This window comes from Chamaea fasciata, unplaced genomic scaffold (genome assembly GCF_029207755.1).
Source record: "Chamaea fasciata isolate MVZ Bird 193981 ecotype frontalis unplaced genomic scaffold, bChaFas1.0.hap1 SCAF_1, whole genome shotgun sequence".
Lineage (NCBI taxonomy): Eukaryota > Metazoa > Chordata > Aves > Passeriformes > Sylviidae > Chamaea > Chamaea fasciata.
Window position 1 is genome coordinate 121,023,553 of NW_027094086.1, and position 22,978 is coordinate 121,046,530.

At 37.8% G+C, this 22,978-nt stretch overlaps 1 long non-coding RNA gene across 1 annotated transcript; it reads right to left on the minus strand.

Moving 5' to 3' along the window:
• Positions 1 to 665: 665 nt before the first annotated feature.
• Positions 666 to 22,978, minus strand: LOC136288680 (uncharacterized). Its single transcript, XR_010720553.1, has 3 exons — positions 22,236 to 22,978; positions 13,644 to 13,821; positions 666 to 2,647 (listed from the first exon to the last, which is right to left on the minus strand). It is a non-coding gene; the product is annotated as an uncharacterized lncRNA (long non-coding RNA).

Genomic DNA, 22,978 nt, shown 5'->3' on the forward strand with positions numbered 1-22,978 from the left:
CCTAGAAGGCAACTGTGACGGCCAGCTTGGGTACCGTGTACTGGGCTAAAGCCAAGACTGATTCCAAGGCACAGCTGGTGAGCATCAAGGTGAGGAATGAGGACAGAACACAACTCTGAACAAGTAACAAAGGTAACAGCCCTCACAAAAGAAAGCTGTCACTAAGGCTGGAACTGCAGGCTTACTGACAAAGGCTGTAAGGAGTCTTGGGCCCCTGACAACTTCCCAATACCTTACTTCCCAGCCAAGCAATATACCCAGGCCCTCACCATCCTGGTCTGTGCAAGGACTCTGCTCAAAGCTGCAGATTGCTGACACCGAGGAAGGGCGAGGCCAATTTCCTTTGGGCTTCTTAGAAGAAACAGCAAGCGAGCAAAGGGGGCAGATGGTTCCTACGGGATCATTTCAGCCTCCTTTCCCTCTCCTCCAAGTACCCATTTCTAGCCAGAAGAGATGCAGCTGAAAGAGATGTCTCAAACCACACAGCAGGCAGTCCATTACCATAGATTAGCATTCAGCTTTGGCAGGAGACCTGTGCAGCACGACCCTCAATCAACCTATTTTCTTAAGGCCTCTGGCAAATAAGAAAGAAAAAGCAAGCCAGGGCTACAAAATTACCATAGAAAATGTCAACATAGAAACAAACAGAACTGGTGACACTAAAACTTTAATCAACATTTAATTCAAATGGAAAAGGCTCATACATAACAAAAGGTTTTGTAACACTTATAGGTGGTGAAGAAATTTTGAATAATCTGCAGTTTATTTTTCTTTAATCAAGCATACATGAAGACTTCTGGTTTCAGAAAACCAAGTAGGTTAACAATTTGGGGATTTAAGTACACTTTAATCTGCACGGACTCCGAAGCATGAAAACTAGGTAAATATTTATTCTAACATTTATTACACAGCATGATACAAACAACGAGGTTAGTCTAACCTCTCTTCAGTATTTAACATTCATTGAAATTAGAGTTAGAACTTTAATAATGAAATTAATAAAATGTTAGTTAGTAGGGAAAGAGTGCAATCAGTATTTGGAAAGCATTCCACAAAACTTCTAAAATGTTTGTATTCGTTGGCAAGGAGTTATTCTTCCTTGTTTTCTGTAATGAAAATATTTATCACATTGACCAAAATTTCTACATAAAAATACTTTTTATGTCATAAAAATACCTTTTATAATTTACTGTCTTTGATTATGTACACATTACAGAAATCAAAAAATCAGCATCATATAATGAAGAAAAAGAAAGACAATGAGCACCTTATACACTGTTCCACATTAAAAAAAAAAATCTAACTTTGGTTTAAGGACAGAAAACCAAGAATAATATCAAACACGAGCCTGCCAAGGGTATCATCTATCCACTGTGGACATATTATTGTACCTGAGGGCTCCTCAATTCCCCTGGTGCTGTTGCTTGCCTATTACACACCGCATTTTGACATTCTTCATCCAACAACAAGCAGCTTCACTAACTCCTCCACAAAACAGCAGTCTGCCAACAGAGCTCTGCTGTCCAAGAGCAACACCCAGAGGCTAAATGTACTGCTACAGCAACACTGCACACAGTCTGACCTGCTCCGTTCTGAGAAAAAAGGAAACCTTCCTAAAGATAAGCAACAATTTCCTGTAAAGATAAAGAGCTGACAAAACTTTTTTCAATAGAAATATCAACAGCCAAGTGTTGCAGGCAAACAAACCCATTCATGAAAAATCACACCCTCATAGCTACTGCAAAAAAACCCATTTACTAACGGGTGAAATACGCACACAGAGCAAGTAAACAGTAGGTTTTGCAAAGCTGTGTGTAGAATATTTCAGTTGGCAGCAGCACAGCAAAGGAGCAGCTAGAAGAATGGCTGCTCTCTAGAAAGTCAATTGCATTTTTCAAGGGCAAAAAGACAGAAAAGAGGAAGGGTGCTCACCATTTCTTTTACCAGTTTTCAAAGCAGTATACTGGGGTGTTGACTTAAATCCTGAAGGCAGTTACTGTAAAAACAGCTGGTCTATGAAATAAAAACAAATCTCCAGAAAAAAAATAATGCCTTAGAACATCTTTAAGAGGAATATGTTATCTGAATTTAGAGCATGAAGAGGGATAGAAAATTCAATAAAAAAAAAACAACTCACTAAAGATTCACCTTAAAAATCTCTGGCATTTAACAAGGCTGGTCTCTGTAAATTTAAAGCCTATATACGAGTAAAAGAAAAAGGCTGACAAACCAAGAACACAGTCAGTAAAATCACACTTATAACCCCCAATACTTAATTAGAATAAAACATACTGAAAAGGAAACACAGTGAAGACTGTATAATCTCAAAAAGTGAATGCACCTACCGAACATTTTACACTTTGATATTTCAGATCAGGCCAATGATTTCAAAGAAAGAGTCTCAAACACCTGATGGAAAAGTTTTCATCTATTGAGTAGAGTTTTCTCCATTCTCCTCTGTTATTTCACTTTTTTTTCAATATGTTGTCTCAGAATTTTGGTTTTTATGCAGCTCATAATCTTCACCTGGTTGCAGTGAAATTGGAACCACATCAACTACGAGGAAGCAATCATTCCTCAGCACCTGCTCAGGCATCAGTCTGTTACAGCAGAACAAATTCAGGAGAAGAGATTCAACTTTATCATCCTACAAACAGAAGGAGAAGGATTTCATCAGTAAGCAAAACAAACTGGATTGCAAAAACATCCAGGCATTTGATGAACACATCTTGTAAATTCTTAGGGCCTAAAGCCTTCAAAAGATGTAGTACCATAGCATTCCCAGTGGACAGCAACACTTAACATCATAGTTCTCATTAACAACAAAATTCAAGCAAATGTTCAGTACCAGGTCTGTCAACCCTGTGCCAGCCAGGAGAATGTGAGGTTTTGAAGTTTTGAAATATTAATTCACTGAACTACCATAAATTACAGAAATACTCATGTTGGCCTTTTTACTGAGGATGAATGAAACAGGTGCCATTCACCTTGTATAACTTTATATTTTAATTTTTTTCATATTGTTTTTTCTCTCTAGAGGAGCAAAGGGGGAGAAAAACACAAAGTAATGGACTCTAAATCAACAGCAGCTATTTTGCTATTAAACCATCACTTGCACTTAGACTCTTTGGATTTATCAGAAGGGATTACAAGCCTAAATGCTTAGCACATTAACAGCACCAGTCTCCATATGCAAGACATAAAACCACAGTTCTACACATATGCATAAACATCAGCTGTTGAGGAGAAAGAGTAACATGGGATTTGGAGAACTACAAGAAAGACAATCTCAAATGCTGATCTAGAAATCTAGATTGCCAAAACTCAACAGGAACAGTATTTTTACACAGGAAGGCTTGCTTGTACACAGTCTCCAAGCCAGCAACTCCTCTGACCTGGGTCAGTATTAACAGCAAAATACAAGATAACTGTACATCTCTCACCTATCCCTGTTTCACCCAGGGAGGATATGGGATGTAAGGGATTGTACACAAGTAGTCAAAAACTTGAAGACAGAAACAAGCCATTTCCAACTTTTTCAACAATTATCAGAGTGACTCCGGAGAATTAGTCATTTCCCAAGTAACTTGAAATCTGGGTTAAAATATGAGATCTGAAAACTGTGGATCTCGCAGGCATAAAGGACTGTTCAATATTTATAAAACATTTTAAGTACTCGAAGGAAAATCTCTGGCTAAGAGGATCCAAAGCATGCAAAGAAATACAGGAGTGAACCATGACTACACTCTTAAATTTTAAGTGAAGAAAATCTGAGCATTTGAAGAGCTTGTAAAGCTTTGTACTTGCATATTTGCATTTCAAGATACTGTCAAATGTCTGTCAACAACAAATATCCCCTTCTCACACTAAAGAAACTGAAAATTGATTCTACAAGGAATACAGCTGTAGGACAACCTTTCATCGTGTTTACTCCATTGCATTGTGTTTGATCTTACTTGCTTTTTTATACTTTTTTTAATACAAAAAACTGGATGTTGAAACAGACTGAACATCGAATCTTGGTGTGGCTAAATGAGTGGCTGCAAGGTCTTACTGCTAAACATTGCTCTTGCTACACAGTTACCTAACATTAATATCCCTGTTTTAAAGCCTTACTTTATTTTCCTGTGGCAATTTTACATTTGCTGAAAACAACAGAAATTTTACTAGTTACAAGTGTGCAATTCCTCTGGGCACGAGATTGAGATGGAAGGGAAATTACCAGTCTGCCAGGAGCCTGCAGATGGGCGCAGAGATTAATTCCGAATAAGCTGATTATAGATAAAGCACTTTGAAGCAAAATAGATTTTCCTCAAGAACTGGGACGAGGATTAATAGCCAGAGGTCTAAAAGACTCCCCAAGAAACAGCTGAAAGATATTTATTAGTATTACAGTTCTTAATAAAACTCTCATCTGTATTTCTGTGCTCTGCAGGAAGCACAGATTGCTTTCTGGTGAACTTCAGTGGTTGGGGCACAGGCATGTACACAAATCCAGAATGAATCCTTAAAAACTGCCAGCAGTGCTGTGTTGTATTTTGTAAGGTGATTGTATCACCGTACAAAGTCAAAATCAAATGCTTCTTTTCATCAGGTAAAAAATGTCAAAGAAATTTGCTCTTAATAATGGCTGTAAAACTTATTAATCCCTGCTGAAAACAATACTAGCTAAATTCATCAATGGTTCATGAGATAAGAGCAGTTCTTTTCCCTTCAGAGGGTAGCTGTGACAGAAGAACACAAAAGTATAATACCCTGAAACTGGCCATTAAAATTTTGATTTGCGTACTTCAGACCTTATTTATAGAACATTATCACAGCAGAAATTTTATGGAAAGCAGAAGTGGAGCAACTAGTTTTAATGTCCCAAGTAATCTTTTCTACATCCTTGAAGTAATTTTCCTTTATGCATGAGAGAAAGTTAGGGGGTTTTAGTGTCTAAAGATTATTATGAACAATCCTGAACGCTGCTCTGGGCAGATGGTTCTGTACAAGTTTTGTGAGATATGTTTAAAACCCCCAAGCTGGCCCTAATGTTCAGTCATGAACTACTGAATCTTCTTTAGCACTGTGTGTTTCATGAGATTCACTTAATTTTTTAATAAAAAATCCATCAACTATAATAAGCAAGAAGATACACTATTTACAGGATAACCCCCCTGCTCAAATGCTCCATGTTTTATTCTTCTGTTTTCCATGATAGTGTCCCACTGGAAATAAATTTGCAGAAGGATTTGTAAGACAGTCCTGTGCATTATCAGTAATGCTTTCACTACTGCGGAAAATGGTCAAAGTGAAGCTATTAAAAGACATACTGTAGAGAAGTGATATAATAAAACAAGATTATTTATTGTACTGTATAAGTGATATGCAGTGATACATAAGCTACCCTGCCAGGACACTGAAGCCACTACAGCTGTATTGGCCTGGTACTGGATCATGACATTTCCTCAACCTAAACACAGTAAACAGGATACATTAACCTCATAATGAACACTATTGTAATTTAACTCCATGATTAAACAGTCATCTCTGTAAAGCTGGCAAATCATTAATACACAAGTATAACTAAGAAAGAGGGATTTATTATTTGGTCTTAACTCCTGGCCAGAAGACTGAAAGACCACAGAAAATTGTTACACAAGAATATGAACCTGAGGAAAAACAAGCACTCAGGTAAAGAATGCACAGATATGAGGCTATAAAATTATGTGCTAATGATTAACATCCAAGAGAAAGATAAGTTAATGAAGATGGACTTCCAAGTTGGAGAGCCAAATTGTGAAGCATGAAGGTGCACAGATCTACTTCTTATTCACAAAAAGTCACTGAGACCTTGGGCAATCATAAGCTTCAAAAAAGGGTCTGCAAATAGAGTTCAAGGAGATACCAGTTGCTGTCATAAGGCAAGCAGAGAATAACAGTTGACAGTAGAAAGAATGAAAACATCAACAACAATTTGCATCATGCAGGGTTCACTTATATCCGTAGATTTGTTTCAGAGGCATAGGAAAACTTGCTGCACAAAAAAGAAACACAAAACAAATAATAAAGGGCACAGTACACTTTTTCAACTGCATTTACATGACATAAATTTAATTTGGCTGCTTTAATAATGCTCAAACACTGTGCAGTCATTGTGTAGTAAGACAGATTAAAAAAGTCAACTTCCTGACTTCAGAAAAAAGTAAGTTTCTAGTACAAATACCTCCTTTGAGGCTGATTCTCCATGATTTATTCTTCAAGTCTATAACACAGTATCATTCAATTATTAGTTGCTCCTTCTGAGATCTGACTTAAATATTAAGAAAACTCTGGGGCTTTCTACCTTCTCAATTGTTATTTGTAAGGGCTATCCAGAATTATGCAAATAGTCAATTTAGAACATTTTTTTCAGCCCAGCACTTCAAATGCAATATTTCACTTTAAAATCCAACCAAGCACCTCTATACAAGAAGAGCCTTACCTTCCTCACCTAACAATTGACATACCATGACAACATAAACCTCATGTGTTCCATCTGCTTTTCGTGCCAAATTCCTGGGTTTGAATGCAAAGCAGTAAATGAAAAAATATAGAGTACATAACACTGGTGGGTATTCCCCTTTAATTTAACAAAACCAAACATTAGTATGAAGAGATTCACCAGGTTCCAAATGAAAATGGATAGATGTGAAAAAAAATGGCAAGGAAAAATTTTTTCTAATTTTACAGTAGCGTGAAACAGGCAAGGGGCTCAAGTTTCCCTTCCACAGAAACAAGAGGGGAAAAAATAATGTCAGAAGAAAGTCCAAGAGGTCAAAAGAAATAGACTTTTAAAAATATGACTGAAAGTCCCTGCCCAAGTTGTACGTTAAAGAAATGCTGAGGGGTAAGTACACTCTGACAAATGTGAACTTTGTACTCATAAACCAAGTAAAATCCCCTCGGCCCTCACTGTTGCCTAGAAGCATGTATGCTGAATACAATACTAAGAATTTTCCATCAAAAGATCACCAAGTCTGAGCTGAACATGAGGAGCAATTTGAAATTCATCTGGCAAACTTGGATGAGGTTCCCGAATGCCTATCTTGCTGCACCACGGATATTTCCTTGAAGAAGAACCAGTTATTTGTAAAACAGTCTTTGTTCCTTTTGGTTTTGGGGGCTTTTTTTTGGTTTGATTGGTTGTTTTTTTTTGTTTGGGAGGGGTGGGTGGTGTGGTGTGGTTTAGTTTTGTTCTTTTTTTGTTGTTTTGGTGGGGTTTTTTTGCATTTTCTTTTGTCCTCACTTCTATGTGAAAAACCCTCTAGAACACAGCCAGATCTGAATTATGGTAGCAAAAGTGTTCTAACTAAATCGTACCATGTTAATAATTTATAAACATCTGTGACATCAAGCTACACTTTAGTTAATCTATTTCATCACTCATTCATCCAAATAGAAAAATTACTTAATTTTAAGAAACTGCTCTCTAAATGGGGAATAAAGCACAATGAAGAGCGACTCTTATATGAATCAGCTTCATCTTCTGGGCACAGGTAACTGATGGTGGTCACTCATCAACTTGCAGTTCACATCTCTGCTAGGAATTGTTCTTAAAATGCAACAGCACAGGAGGCTTTACTGAAGCCATCACTGCAGAGAAGATGGAACTGCCAGTATTTCCCACAAAGACCCACCCATGTACCTGCAGCTCCAGCTGGTACTCAGCAAACCAGTTCAAATATATTAACTACTCATGCAAAATCACTGCATGGGAACATGAGCACTTGGCTTGGTAGCTTGTGACTTTTCAAATTTGGGAGCTCTACTGAGTTGGGGAGGCAGCAAAACAGTGCCAGAAGACAACAAGGAGGTGGAGGAAATACTGTCCAACATGTCACCTAGTGCAGGAAAGTAGGATGCTTTCTCCTTCCTGGAATACCACGCACTAAGAAACTATTAAAGTTCATAAGGCGGCAAAGAGTACAAACTGCAAAATTTCTCAATTTTTTTAAAAAAATATTACAAATACAAAAGGACATTCAGCACCATTTTGAAGAATTTAGTTTTGCCAGGTTGCCTCTTTTTCCTTCTCTACCTTCCTGCTTTGTACCTATTACTCGTTGCTTCCCCCCTCCTGGTTTACAACATATTTTTGGGACTGTCTACTGTCAAAACAAAAGCCAGACCCTGAGTTCCTACCCCCTTCCATGATGGCAGCCAGCACCAGCTCTGGCCAGACTGGAGGAGACAAGTTTGCAGATTGGCAGGAGGCCTTGCTAACACATGAGTTGCCAGCTCCATCCTTTTGCGACCTTGCAGAAAGCAGGAGCACTGAGCAGCGCTGACACCCTGACAGAGGAGGCACAAACCTGATCCAGGCTGTGAACCATGGGTGAAACTTTCCTGCTCTGTCACATGATCTGCTCATCTCAGCACAGCCCATACCTGTAAGTCTTCCTCAGCTCTTGTACTTTTCACAATTACACCATCTGTACCTAGAATGACCTTTCACAAAACTCAGCTGTCAACAAGTAGTACAATTGCCTGTCTGTGACAGTTGGAATTGATTTTTATGTTAAGTAAAAGAGAAGTTTGTTTATGTCATTTCAAAATCACTGTAATCATTGGACTGCATTAGGAATAACAAAGTCTGTGTATAATTCTCTTTCTGCTACTATACCAAGCAACAGTAATCTACTGCATGAGGATTTAAAAACAGCTTCCATATAGCAGTTCTGGGGTTGAATGTATTCTCAAATGCGTATTTTACTCAGTCTCCTTCCTAGAAACCCAAGAGAATCTCTGAAAATCTGATCACTGAGAAAGGTGTTCCCTTTATTTATGTGACAAGCCAAATGTTCTAGCGCTTTGACTACTTGTTTCCTAAGACAAAGAGCTTTTTTTAAATTTATTTTAATTAGCTGGTCACATATAAAAGTACCTGCAATGTCATTAATCTACCAGCAACACCAGGTTTCATAACTCATTTACTTTTTTCTCCCATAAGCAGGCATTCCTTCATGTCACCTCATTACTCAAGAATCCTTTTCCCAATAGGTTTCCTCGGTGCATCTCATTTTAAATCCCTCTTGGGAGCTTACTGCCCCTTCACAATGCTCAGAGGCAAACTTTTTTGCAGGTTCTTTTTTTCCTAAAGCATCATCATTAGAATAATTAATGTACAATCAAACCAACAGCAGTGAAGCTGAAGTAGTATTTACCTTCTTTAAAGCTCTCTGAGGAGTAGTGGGGAACCCTGAGAACTGGAACAGATGACTTTTGCCACCAAGGAGAAGATACACACATTATCAACAAAGTTATAAGTAACCAGCACAGTAGAAAAAATTGGACGAAACTGCTCATGCTGTGAACAGCACCAGTCACCAGAGGGAATTCGTTAAAAGCACATGTCGTGGTTGGAGACTGAAACAGCGAAGTCTACGTACTTTTTTTTTCCTTGATGGTTGGCTAGTTTTTTGGTTTTTAAACCATTCAAACTTGGTCTCAGGGACCTGTAAAACTTCCACATTTAAAGGCAAAATTGAATTCAGAAAACACAAACTGTTCTGCATAGTTACCTCTTACTTGGTAAGAGGTTTGTTGGTAAAGTTTCTTAACCCATCTGAACAACAACAGATAAAAATTCCTACACTATAAAATCTGATCTTTTCAAACAGCTTCCACCTCAGCTGGGCCTTTAGGCTTTTCTTAACAGATAATAAGTAGTGAATAACATGTCTTCAATTCAACAATTCCATTGCCTGATTTTTTGAACTAGGAGGAAAAGAAAAAATCAGAAATTGTTAAATCTTTCTATTTTAATGTTTTACTCAAATGCATTAAAGAAACAGCCTGGAGCCTATTTGAATTCATCTTTTCAGGGTCCTTCCCCACAGAAGAGGGTTTTTACTGTATTTCATTTTAATTACATTAACAATCTTCTGAAAAACCAACATTCTCCTTAAAGCTCAATTCCCTTAAGCTACATACTACTGAATTGTCACAAATCTAGAGATTCCAGTTTTCAATGCTTTATTTTTTAAGAAAGTATCTTTGTATTTAAATTTATGAAATGAACTATTGACTAAGGCAATGTGTCACTGGGATTCTGAAGTTTTAACCCAACCAACCTCTCATCACCAATATACTCCTAGAATTCTCTTCCAAAAAGATAATGGGACATTTACCAAAAATAAATTGTATCAGAAAGGGTTAGAAATAAATAAAGCATAAGCTCACCTCAACACATGCCAAGTATCTATTCTGTATGACAGTGATTATACTTTGCTCATGGTGAGTTTATATATAACTTTATTTTAAGTACTCATAATTACTCCCTTCTGTGCTTCATCATGCTCCTGGACTGAGTTACAGAGAGAGAGAAAGATTGAGAGTCATTCTTCATTTATACACACTGATCTTTAAGATGTGAAACCTTGACTGAGAAATTCCATTGTTAATGAAGAAATTATTTTGTCAGGTTTTTTTCTCTCTTCTTATAGAGATTCAAAAAGGGAAATTAGTACGCCGAAGAGCTCATCCAAGAGTTTCAACAGAATAAATCTGCCTGGTACTTCTATGCAGAAGTCCAATTTCATATTCCACATGCTACTAAAGAATTTTCTTTAAGGCTGGTACAGCTAAATAGATATGGAATATTAAAGCACGCAAGCAGTGAGAGTCATTGGTTCTATTACCAAAAGCAGTCACCAGATAAACTCCTGTTTTTTTGTCAGTATGATGCTACATCAAGACAGATACAATACTTACTGAAATGGCCATTCTCTGGCACAGCAGGGACTCTCATTGCAGAGACAATGCAAGTACCTCAGAGGGAGCAAAAGAGAATGGAGGAAATGCTTATTGATAAATGTAAATAACTGAGAAAAAGGCTAATGCCAGCACAGAAAAAGAGTACTGGTAAGGCAAGAGCACTTGTCCCATGCAAAATGAAATTGATGAAAAACTGTTAATTTCTTAAGACTGGAAAAAGTAAATTTATGCAAACACAGGGACCCAGAGAGGCAATCCCATTATTTCAAACAGAATTTTTACCTGTATTTTAAGCACATGCACAAAAACTTGGTGAAGCTCAAAATAAGCTTCTCAGCACATAGAGGGGGAAGAACCAGTTTTCCCAATATTTCCTCATTAAGCGAACTCAAGAATTTCATCCCCACTGTGAACCACTTCCTCTGAATCTGAAGGTGCTTATGGCATCAGGTTACAACACTTCAAAGAGCAGAAAGGAAAAAAACCCCAAACCTACCCAAGCAATCAGCCTTGCAATTGAAAATAAGAAGTTAGCAATCAGACACCAAAGACAAGCAAGAAATGCAGAGTTAGACCTGCTGGAAATATAATCAGGATTCCTGTCAGATCTCACCTCACACTTGAGTAATATAACAATTTCTGGAACTAACAGCTTTGAGATTCACCAGGCAAAAATAAAGTTAATTATTCCCTAGACTGGGTTTTATTTTCCTAATCTCATTTTGCTTTTTGTCAAAATATGAAACAGTAGAAGAATTGAAATCCCTCTCCTGTTGAGTTTCATGGTAAAAATCAATATGTGCTGCCCACACAGCAGTACATGAGATTTACATTTCTATATGGTACTGCCCGAGATGAAGACACATCCTGGGATCTATTTCACAGTTTATCAAGTGTGGCATGAGGTTAAATATTTCACCAAGAAACCATAAGTACTTTCATAAAAGTCAGAAATAACTTCAAGATACAAAATGCAGAAAGGGGCAGAAAAAAAAATCCGTGAGATCAGCTTATAATTACACTCAATATTGTTTTTAGTAAAGTTTTGTTGCTCATATCTGCAGAAGAAGAGATATTACACTGGTAACCAGAACTAAAATAGAAATATGGTCCTGTATTTAACAGGCAAGATAGACAGTCGTAAGAGAAACCTGCAAACCCCACTTGTTTATTTACCTATCAAACTTATGTATTCCACTAAGTATTGTGAAAGTGTTTTATTGTCTTAAGCTCAAAGGAACTAAAAACAAAACAAAAACAAAACAAAACAAAACCACACAAAAAATAAAACCTAAAACAACTCAAACTGAGCAGTGAGTTCATATAGTGTTGCTCCTGAAAGCCTGGAGATGCATACTGGAAAGGAGTCATACAGGATCTGAAATTTTCCTTGTCTGTTACTGACCCAAATCCATACATTTCCAATTGTATAGATTCTCATGGATGCTACAGTAGATGAATTTGGATTCAGAAAAAGAGGGAGAGGAGTATGTATTTAAAATAAAGGGAAATATTTCAAAGAAACATTTCCTTTACAGAATTGCTCACCTTTTTTGAAACAGGTAGAAGTTAAATTGCAATAGAAAAATTGCATAGCAAAAGTTGAAGTGACAAAGAAGAACAAATTAAAATTTCTTTCTTGGTCTACCAACTAGGGCTCTACCAATCCATACCAAATTTCTGTACATTTCCTGTACCTATGAAGCTTTTAAAGAAAAGTTCAGATTTTAAATAGGTAAACCAAAGTTGTTACTATACTAACAAACTTCAGCCATGCTTCTACATGAAGAACACCACTCTGAACTACAATCACAGAAACCCACCTGCATGTTTGTTTGCCCCCTCTAATAACTAACATGATTATAAACAGCTGTAAGTAATTATATTCATTAACATTGTACTCCACATGACATGCACCAAGTCTAAACTGCTGCATCTGGCTACAGTAAATGCTCTGGGTATAATGAAATGCAAGAGCAGAAAACTTATTCCCTATGAGAGGGCGCAACCCTTGGGATTGTCTACAACTCACATGGGCAGGGAGGTTGTGCTGACACAAACAGAATATTTACGTGCAATACTGACAAGAAGATGATTGAGGAAGCTGGGCCTGCAGGAATGGAGAGGGAGCAGCTGACCATCTTTCCAGGAAGATTTAGTCCTAAACTAAGAAAAATATAAATATTAAGCAGAGAGGTAGGAAAGTCTCAAAGTTACCTCCCTAGTTTGTGCTGTCTTTACAAGCAGAACTCAATGAATGGTAATCCACTTGCACCATTCATCTCACTTTAAAACAACCTGCACCAAATTTCATTCCTCCAAACCTCCTACAACTCAGACTGACACAGAGCATCAGAATGCTATTGCAGAATAGTGTGCACTTTATTTGTATAAATTTTCCATGCATTTCAATGAGAAAGAAAATCTATTATATACTTGTCTGCAGCCTGTACCTGCATTACATACAGTCAGATTGGCTGCTCTTTATGTAACCCTTCAACACCACCTTCAGAAACAGAACCTTTTAAAATCTAAAATCTTTCTATTCAAAGACCATTTGAAAGAACGAATTAAAGCATTTCAGCCACACAACCAAGGTGGAAGAACACACCCAAAATTAAACTTGCATAAAAGCACTGATACGTCTGTTTTCTTTCGAGAGGACATCTTTTGTATGAATTCTGGCTCTCTGCGCCAAGAATAAAGGAAAATTAACACTCTATTCCTCAATGCATTACCGTTCACTCTATGTTGAGACACTGAGATTTAGAGCCATTGTTCATGTGCACAATCTTCCTGCCACAAACAGCTGTCCCTACCAATGCCCATGCCTCACAAGCTTGGATAGACAGTGTCACATTTCAACATTTTCACCAACAGGAAAGATTGACTGTTCGTCGTACCTTTTAGATGTCGCTGAACCAGTCAGCAAGAATTTGCAGAGTTACGTCCGTATTATTTCTGACACAAATTAATTTCTTCATTTTAACACTCCGCCACTCAAAGAGCTGTTGAAATACCTCCTGAGTCATCTGCTTCAGAATCTTGACCATACATCATCTCCAGAGAAGCTGTCAGCTCCTGTGTGTCAAGTGAATCAAACAAAAACAGGTTTGCATACCTGATGAATTCTGTGACCACATATGACCTACTAAAATCAAGATTCATTTAACACGGAAAAAGTTAGCACTATCTGTTGGTGTAAAATTTCTTTTACTAAGAAAGTCTCTTTCTATATCCAGTGAAGTGTATTTTATTTTATTTTACTTTCCACTTTCCGATGAAATCAAGTGCCAGTATGTCTACTAGAACATGCAATACAGAAAAGAATCTCACACAGAGATCATTGACTCTAATTTTTAAACTGAAAGTGTGGAAGAAAAATACACCACAAAAAGCTTAACAGCTCATAAGAAGTTATTTGTATTCTTGTTACTTCTCCCCAATGGACTTTGTCATGCTCATCAGGATAAAGAGCTAAATGGGGTTCAATTCCTTATGCTCCTCAGAGAACTGCTCAAACTCAGGGAAAAAAAAATCACAAAACAAATTCAGAAAACAAAGTGAATTTGTACGAAGAAACAAGGAGAGCAGTCAAGTAATGCTTCTGAATGTAAAGCCTTTTGAGCAACCAAGCAGAACAATAAGGAAAATGACTGACACTGCCACCAGAGGCTGAAACAGCAGTGGCCTCCCCTTTCTGAGGGCTGCAGGTACTGTGGAGGTGAGGAAGTGAGTTTAAGCAGTTTTGTAGAACTATGCATGATGATGCCACAACCTGAACTGGCACTATAGACACACCACTGCAAAAATTAAGATTGGGGCCAAAAGAATAAGAATTTTCTCACATTATAATTACTGAATACAGCGGCCAAAAACAAAAAAAAAGTTCTTGAACAAACAGCATTTTATAAAATTTACAAACCTACTTTCATAACAAGAGCTGCTACAATGAGCAGCATTCATTCCCTACAATCAGCTGTTTAAACAGCAATTTCCAGCTGAGCCAAGTGGCATGGGCTTTGTACAAATATGCTCCCCTGTAAATAAGTACCAAGAAGAGGTTTGTGCTATGTTTATGGAGACTACATAAATCATTCAAGTTTACAACAGAATTTCCTTGCATTTTCTAAATAGCGGGGACTCAATACACCAGGATACACATGGGTAGAAAATGGCAGGGCAAGGAAATAGCCAGGTCTAAGTGGAACACTCTTGAAGGGGAGAGAAAAATATCGGCCATTTAACAGCAGCCCAAAGCGGGTAATACAGCAGAGAAAAGTGATCAGTAAAAGTTTCATATCCAATATCACACTCTGTTTACAGAAATAATAGCACCAATCACATCAGAAGAGTATCTGCATGTGTTCCATCAGGCTATCTTAGAGGAAAGAATCCTGTAAGTTACATCCTATTTCTTCCCATTTATTTTTCATGCTATAAATACGGTTCTCTTAAACACTAACAAGTTAATCAGCATGTGGATGCAGAAGCAGTTCCAGCTCCTATCACAAGAGAGGACAATCAATACTGTTAAGCTAAAGCTCAAAATTCAATCAACACACTTAGTAGCAGTATCTCAGCACCCCTTCAAATATTTTCAAAACACTGTTAAAATTTCACTTCTGTACAATTACCTAGAAGATGCTTAATGCCTACCACCTAGTGGTCTTACACAGCATAGCCTTTTAAGCATGCACACAGACAAAAAATATCCAAACCAACTATAAAACTGAAAAAAACCTACAAGAAATACACCAAATTTTTCTCCATCTGAAGGAGCAGGATGCTCACAGAGCCTCCAGCAATAACGAACCACAGAGTGCTACCTATCCAGTATCTTTTCCAATTAAAACCAATCTGTCTATCTGACCATTTTAAAAAAAAAAAAAGTGTATCAAATATTTTTAATGGTATTTAAAAACTAATCCATTGGAAATTGAGTAACTCCATGAAAATTTCAATGCTTCAGTTCATTACTGCCGCTTCAATGTTACACAAACTTATGTGCAGACTGTAACCTTGGTGATTATTCATAAGAATGCAATCTCATATATGTGTGGATGAATAAGTCTCTGGAATTTATACAGACAAGCTGCCCAACTACCGACAAAATTTTCCTTCGCCACACACACTTGCACAGTCAAAATTAAGGAAGTAATATTTCTGAAATAAAAAAGAAAATGTATTATTTCTGATATTAATAGTTAGTAAATTTTTTATTGGCAAAGTCCTCTGCAAAAGTTCTTACTGCCACTATGGAGCTATTTCCCCAACTATATCCTTACTTTCTGTTGTTGGTTTGGCTGGGAGGAAAAGAGACTCCAGGTAGGGAAGCATATAATCCAACCCACCAACACACTACCACAATTTACAAGGAAACTGCATTGACCTTTTAAATTGTAGGTTCTCTCATTAACACTCGACTTCTAAACATTCTGGGCTTTGTGAAGTCTTGTCGGTCACCAAACACAGTACCATAAAAGAAAATCTAATGCTCAAATCCAAGATCTAGATAATAATTCCCCTCTGGAAACAAGACATCTAGAAGACCAGGATCAAAAGTTCTGTTCAGAGCTACAGGCGTCAGCTGTACAGCTTCACTTGGAAATGTAACCTAAAGCTTCATCTGCTGCTGCTAGGTCTCCAACTATAAAATGTGTCACATTGAGCAAACACCCTCAACAGGTTCTCAGTGTCTCAAAATCAATACTGATCAGAGCAACTTTCTCACCTCTAATGCTCTTGAGTGCTCAGAAGGGGGTGGTTGATCTACTTCCAAAATTAATTCAGTTGTTGCGGAATATAAATTCTGCTGCACCTCATCTCACTTGATAATCAATTCATCTATTTCTTTCTATGCAGAAGGAAAAGCAAGTCAGAAACTCTCACTCAAAGAACCAAGAAACTGATACCAAAAAAGCATTAATCCTTGTGACATATGCATAACACAACACATACCAGATGAGAAATGAGTGCAAAAGGAAATTTTTTTAACCTCTGCTCCTATGACATGACTGCCTTTCTTCATAGAGTAAAAACGTGAGTACATGATCAGGCAACTAAAGGAAGAATTTCTGCATGACTGCTGATAACAGTGTGAGTCTTAACTGCCACTGAAAACTTAAAACATCCTAGCTGTCCTCCAGTTTTTGATTATATTACAGAATTTAGAATCTGGATTATCCACATGTCCATTCATCTAAAATAATGTCCACAAAGTCAGACTACAAAAGATTTTCTGCTGGAAAAGAATTCTCTAGAATAAAAATAAATCCTTGCCTTCCAACAGGAAAAGAAGGTGACCTGTGAACTCCCTACTGATTGTCAGCAGAAAGGTCATTAAACTAAAGATAATTTTTTAGAGGCAAAACCCAAAAAGCTTCCTTGAATGACTGGCAGGATTAGTTAGAAGAACCCCATATCAGACAAGGTACCTATCAGACTCAGCAAAAACAAAACTTTTGAAATGGATGAAGTTAAAATCCATACTCAGTTGGCAACCTTCTTTTCACTGTGACTTAACCCAACATGCCCACAGAAATATGAAAATATATATGAACATGGAAGACCAAGCTTCAGCTTTACAGATTTGCTGTGAAGTTTTGCTATTCCTTTCTACATTCAGCTCCAAAAATTAAAAGGTAAGTAAAATGATTGAAGTACCTCTAACACACTGTCCTGACACGTATTCTCTTCCCTACCGCACACACACATATTTGCCTCAAAATCTCGGAAAGTCTGGTGTGGAGGGCAATTAGTGAGGAAAGAGGACACAAGAGAAGAGTTAACATGGCACTAATGCCAGTTTCACATTGAACTGATGAGCAATCAAATTAATATCTCCCATTAACAAGCAATATAGAATATAAATGTATCTGTGGATACATTTTTAAAAAGTATGTAAAAACACAGGTTAGGAAGTGTTTCTAAATTTAGTTTATCTAGTGAAATTTAGTGAAATCTTAAAAATGGACTTCATCAGGAATTTTTCAGTATCCACAGAAGACTGACCAGAAACCTTTTACCTGTAACAAACAAGGGCAGAATGAGATCCAGTGGTTGGAAATTGCAAGATGGACAAACTCCAACTAAAAAGAAATCCCCAAGTTGTAGCACACATTGCTTTAAATCTTAGATTAGCAATTGAATAGTTACTGTAATTCAGCCAGACATTAATGGGTTGGATAACAAAAGCCAGTGGATTAACTTCTGCTATAGAAGATGAACAGAATTTATTCCTTCAATGCTTAAAAATATGGAACAACAACAGAAAAGATTTAATAGGCACTCCTGCACTTTTGGACATTTCTGGTGACCAAAAGCACACACTTTTGTTACAGACTTCCTTCTGTTTTTCCTGCATAAGGCAAGATCTACTTTGTAAAAAAATACTGTAGCATACTGCATGAAAAATAACAAGGACCCTGCCTCATGAGGAACACTTTCCAAGACAAGATTTCTGCAGGATATTACTTCAAAAACTAGAGCAATAGAAACTTAATGTAGCAGAAGATTCAACCAGGCAACCAAACTCCAGTTAATACCAGTTCAAGCACTAGAGAAAATTCAACAGTCTATACATGACTAATTGAAGCTCACCAGATGGCTTGAGAGCCACGGGACAAATCTCCTTCCAACCTGTGTGCATGACACAGTTCATGGCTCAGATAATGCCCTTTAGATAACTCCACAGAGCATTAAGTACACAGGCAACATTTTAATAGTCTGCTTTACGAAGATGTAAGCTCTTCACATTAGCAAACAGTAGAGTTAAATTTCTTTAAAACAGTCTAAAGGCTTTTCAAACTACAAAATTTAGTTAACTAAAAAAAACCAAAAAACACAACAAAAACAACAACAAAAGCCGCCACACAAACAAGTGCACAAACCACCTCACACAATCAACCACAAGACCCAGTCATATCATCTTCCAAGCCAGCTTCCCATCTTGTTTCTGATAACTATAGCAATGCTTCTGAAAGTCCACAAGAGCAGGTTTTGGCTCCCTTTAGTGCAAGTTACTACTTTGCAGTATGTGGAATAGCTAAAGCTAGCTCTGGCACCAACTTGCATCCTTAAATGATTCAAATTAACCCACCCTCCCTCACTTTTTTATTTTAATGAACAACTGAATAGTTCCCCTTTTTAAACATTAACATGAATATTTTTTGATTCTTCCCACCAAAAAAAAAAAAAAGCTGAATATGTATGCTACAATCTTCAATACATTTCAAAATTAAAATCACAAATTAGCAGACACATCCACATAAAGCAAGCTACAGTGTCTGAAAAGTCAGTATGTATATTGCACCCTATTATTATGAGTGCCTACTTGAGCTGCAATCAAGGGAACCTCTAATTATCCCTGTTGTTTTATCTGTAAAGCTGCCATCCTCTCAGCAACGTTTCATAGGAGAGCTGGTAAAGTGGTCAGCACCAATACATTCCTCTTTGGACACAGAATTTACATCAAGTTCTATTAGTTTGTGAAATAGTTTTTAAGCCTTTCCGCTCCAGAAAAACTACCTTAGTTATTTTCATACACACCCTGTCCCAGTGATACCCCAGTTCACTGATTATCTCCTTATGTTTCCAAGACATATGTTATATAAATACTTTATTAAGAATAAATGTTCCAGTCACTCATCTTTGTTTTTTGGGACAGTATCCAGGAGAGACACAATTAAACCAGCATAAACTAACTAAAAAAGCACAGGCAACAACTACTGAAATAATGCCTTTTACTCTGCACTCACACTTTATTGGGTTTACTCACACCTGTGATAGTTGTTTGACATGCACCAGGTTTCCTCAAGGCAAGAAAAGATGTTCTGTTCCAAGAGCTTCAAAACAAATGAGGCTCGTGACAGTGAGAGAGGGCACCAGCACTTCGGAGATCTCGAAGGAAGAGCACATTGCTTAGGCAACTGAACAGCAAGATTTAACTCAGTAAAGCCAATTTTGACGGTTAGGTTGGCAGATTAAGCAGAATTAAACAGTCTGCTTCAGTTTAATAGCCAGCTCTCTCATCCATCTGTTTGGGTTCACTGGGCTTCCTGTACAATGAATTTGCATGAACTTCGTTTTAACTGAGCTGGAAACAAAATCAGTGACATCATCACACTTGGTTGCACTATCAAAAGTATTTGCTCACCCGCCTACAGTCAGTATAATTTAAATAGGTATGACAGGCAAAATACTAAACACACCTCTTTACTGTGTGCATCTTGGACATTTCTTCTGTTTTAAAACACCATAGCCAAGATTCTGCGGAATGGTACAACACAGAAAATAGATCCTTACAAATTACTCGCAGCAAAATAAAAAGTTAAGTCACTGCACTGTGCATTAAAACAGGACAACTTTTGCAGCTCCACAACTCTAGCATGATGCCAGCAAATACTCATGTTATGCATCCTTCACCTACCAAAGATTTCAAAATACTTAGCACAAATTCTACAAGAGCCTGAAGATGGCCTTCTTCCAGCTGCTACATAGTCATCTTGAAAACTGCATTAATTCTGCAGGGAGCTCTACGCTTCCACACACATTACCACTTGCATACCTTTTGCAGCACATAGACACTCTGGGGGATACCTGACGTTCAGCAGAACTCCTCTCTTCTTCATTGTTCCCCATTTAGAATATTTGTGAGACTGCTATGATAACTTCTCCACTTCAGATGGCAGCATTTTTTTTACAATGTCATATTCTTGAAAAGTCAGAAGATTTCATGTCATCATTCATTTGCACCTTAACTTAGGCAACCAAGAATAATGTCAGAATGGGTGAGGAAATGGGGTGGGGGCTGTGGTTCCTGAATAAAAACAGTTTACAAGCCACACAAGAGGCCACACATTGTCAACACAAAACAAGAGGGCTACATAAATATATGTGGAGCTACCAGAAGCATCAAAATGCTGTAAGCTCATTTCAGCAGCATTTCAAGTATTTCGGCAGTGTAAGACACAATGCATCATGCAGACATGGCTTCACTGTTAGCTATTCACAATTGAAACAGGTGTCAATGTCCAGACTGTATAATGTTTCAACAATTTAGTACATCACTCAAATAGTCTCCAAGAATAAAAGCCCTTTTCATGATATTTGTCATGGAAGAATGCTGCTTGTTGGGGTTGGGAACACAAAAATAGAAAAACAAAAGCAAAACCACAAAGCACCTCACACACACTGTCATCAGAATGGCACCAAAGAAACTATCTCCCCCGTCAAATGAATGCCTTTGAGACTCCCTAGTAACACCACTGAATCTGCATCTGTTCCAACTCTGGTCCACACTAATAGTTTTCTCTCCCTTTATCTCCAATCCAAATCAAATCCAAACCAAACTGGAATCAAAACCAAACTGGACAACGGAGTGAAAACAAGTTCCAAGACAGCTTTGCTTTACTTGTGGACTGTTGTTTAACACAGCTTATGGTCCCCACTGAGCTCAATCACCCCACTGACCTCCAGAAAACTGCAACTGCTACTATTTCACATGGATCAGTGAAGTTTGTGAGAGTCAATCCCTCAACAGCCCTGACTCACAACCTAGCTATTCTTCTACACTACTTCTCCGTACAGGATGCAACACCAAAAATGCGCCTGCTCATTAACATTTACCTTAATGTGATCAAATTCAAACATTGAAATTGGGATTTAGCAAACAAAATTATTTCCTTTCTCCAGCAGCAATCAGATGTATGCCATGCTCTAGGTGGTTTCCCTTCACAAGCAACAAAACCAGAATTTACTTGGGTGCTCCTCGTAGCTTATAATTTTCTAGTCCACTTCACAAGCTGTTAAATTCAGTGCAAAACAGCAAATCTTCTTAACCAAGCACATTTTAAATGGTTTAGGTTATACTTGAAAATAGCCATAAGGTATTTGCTGTCACTGTCCCAGGCGCACAGCTACCATCCCTTCCCTGCCTTCCCACGGCGCCTGCCGCAGACCAGGAGACCGCTCCGCTCCCGAAAGCAGCGCAGCTCCATCCTTATCCCATAGCTGTGCAGGCACACGCGGGCGGGTTTCTGAGGTTTGTGGCTCCAGAGAAGTTGCACTAGATGGCAGCTTTCCCCTGTCCAAACCCAGCTTCCCACACCAGCGCATTCCAGCCCGCTCCCCCCGTGCCTCCCCACAGAAGGGGAGCACACGCTGCGTGGTGACATTCTGCTTTTGAAGACAGGCACTGAAGCTGCACAGCTGAAGCGGTTTTTAACTGTTACAGAACAGAAACGACTTGGTCACCATGTTCTGATTTCCTTACATTTCTTTAAAAAAAGCAAAGATGTCAAAAAGTCTAGGTTTAACACAAAGGAAAAGGTGGCAAAGCCTTTCATGTTACGGGAGAAGGACAGATGTTTTCATGCTGTGCTGATGCTGTCCAGCTACCCATATGAAACTAAAATAGTATGTCAATAGCTAAATAGTTAAATTCTGGTTTCTAAGAAAAAAAAATAATTCCAACATACCACATTTCTGCATACCTGAATCTTCTTTTGATGTAAGTCATACTCTGTCCATGTCTTCTGAAATTTTTCCAAGGATCACAAAACAGTGAGACAAACTTCTGTAACCCCTTTCTATGGCTTGTGTGAACTGCTCCCTAAAACTACTGTTCTTATTTGTGGTGCCCAAGTTGTAAGGAGGAAACAACATTTTTATCTGGATTTTTTTTTCCACAACTCAAGCAGTTTAAAATTTAACTATTCAGGCCCCTTGAACATACAGATTTTCAGATAACACCTGCCATGTTAATAATTTAGTTTCTTTCAAAAGGTAGCAGCAGCAATTTGTCTCATTCAGCTGTGAAATCATTTATTGTTTGGTTTGGGGTTTTTTTTAAGGAATGTGGAAAGACCAAAAATACATTCATTACACCTCAGTATTGACCAGGCTGCATATGGCAATTCCCTCCTGCTCCTTACTTCCCTTTTGTCCTATTTCCTCTCTTGGTAATTTTTTAACTCATCTTTCACACACACACATATACCAATATACACTTTCCTTCTTAAAGGATATGATGGTCACTTCTATTTCAAGTCTCTTCCTTTTTCTATGCACTTTGTCTCTCCACTTCTGTCTCTTCTTTTAAAACTAGAAAAGTAATTTGTGCTACCCAAAGAGACACCTCTCAACAATACAAACACCCAAGGATCTCTGACTACCCAATTACTTCTAACAACTAGATGAATTTACTAATTAGCACCTTCCTTAGAGATGGAATTGA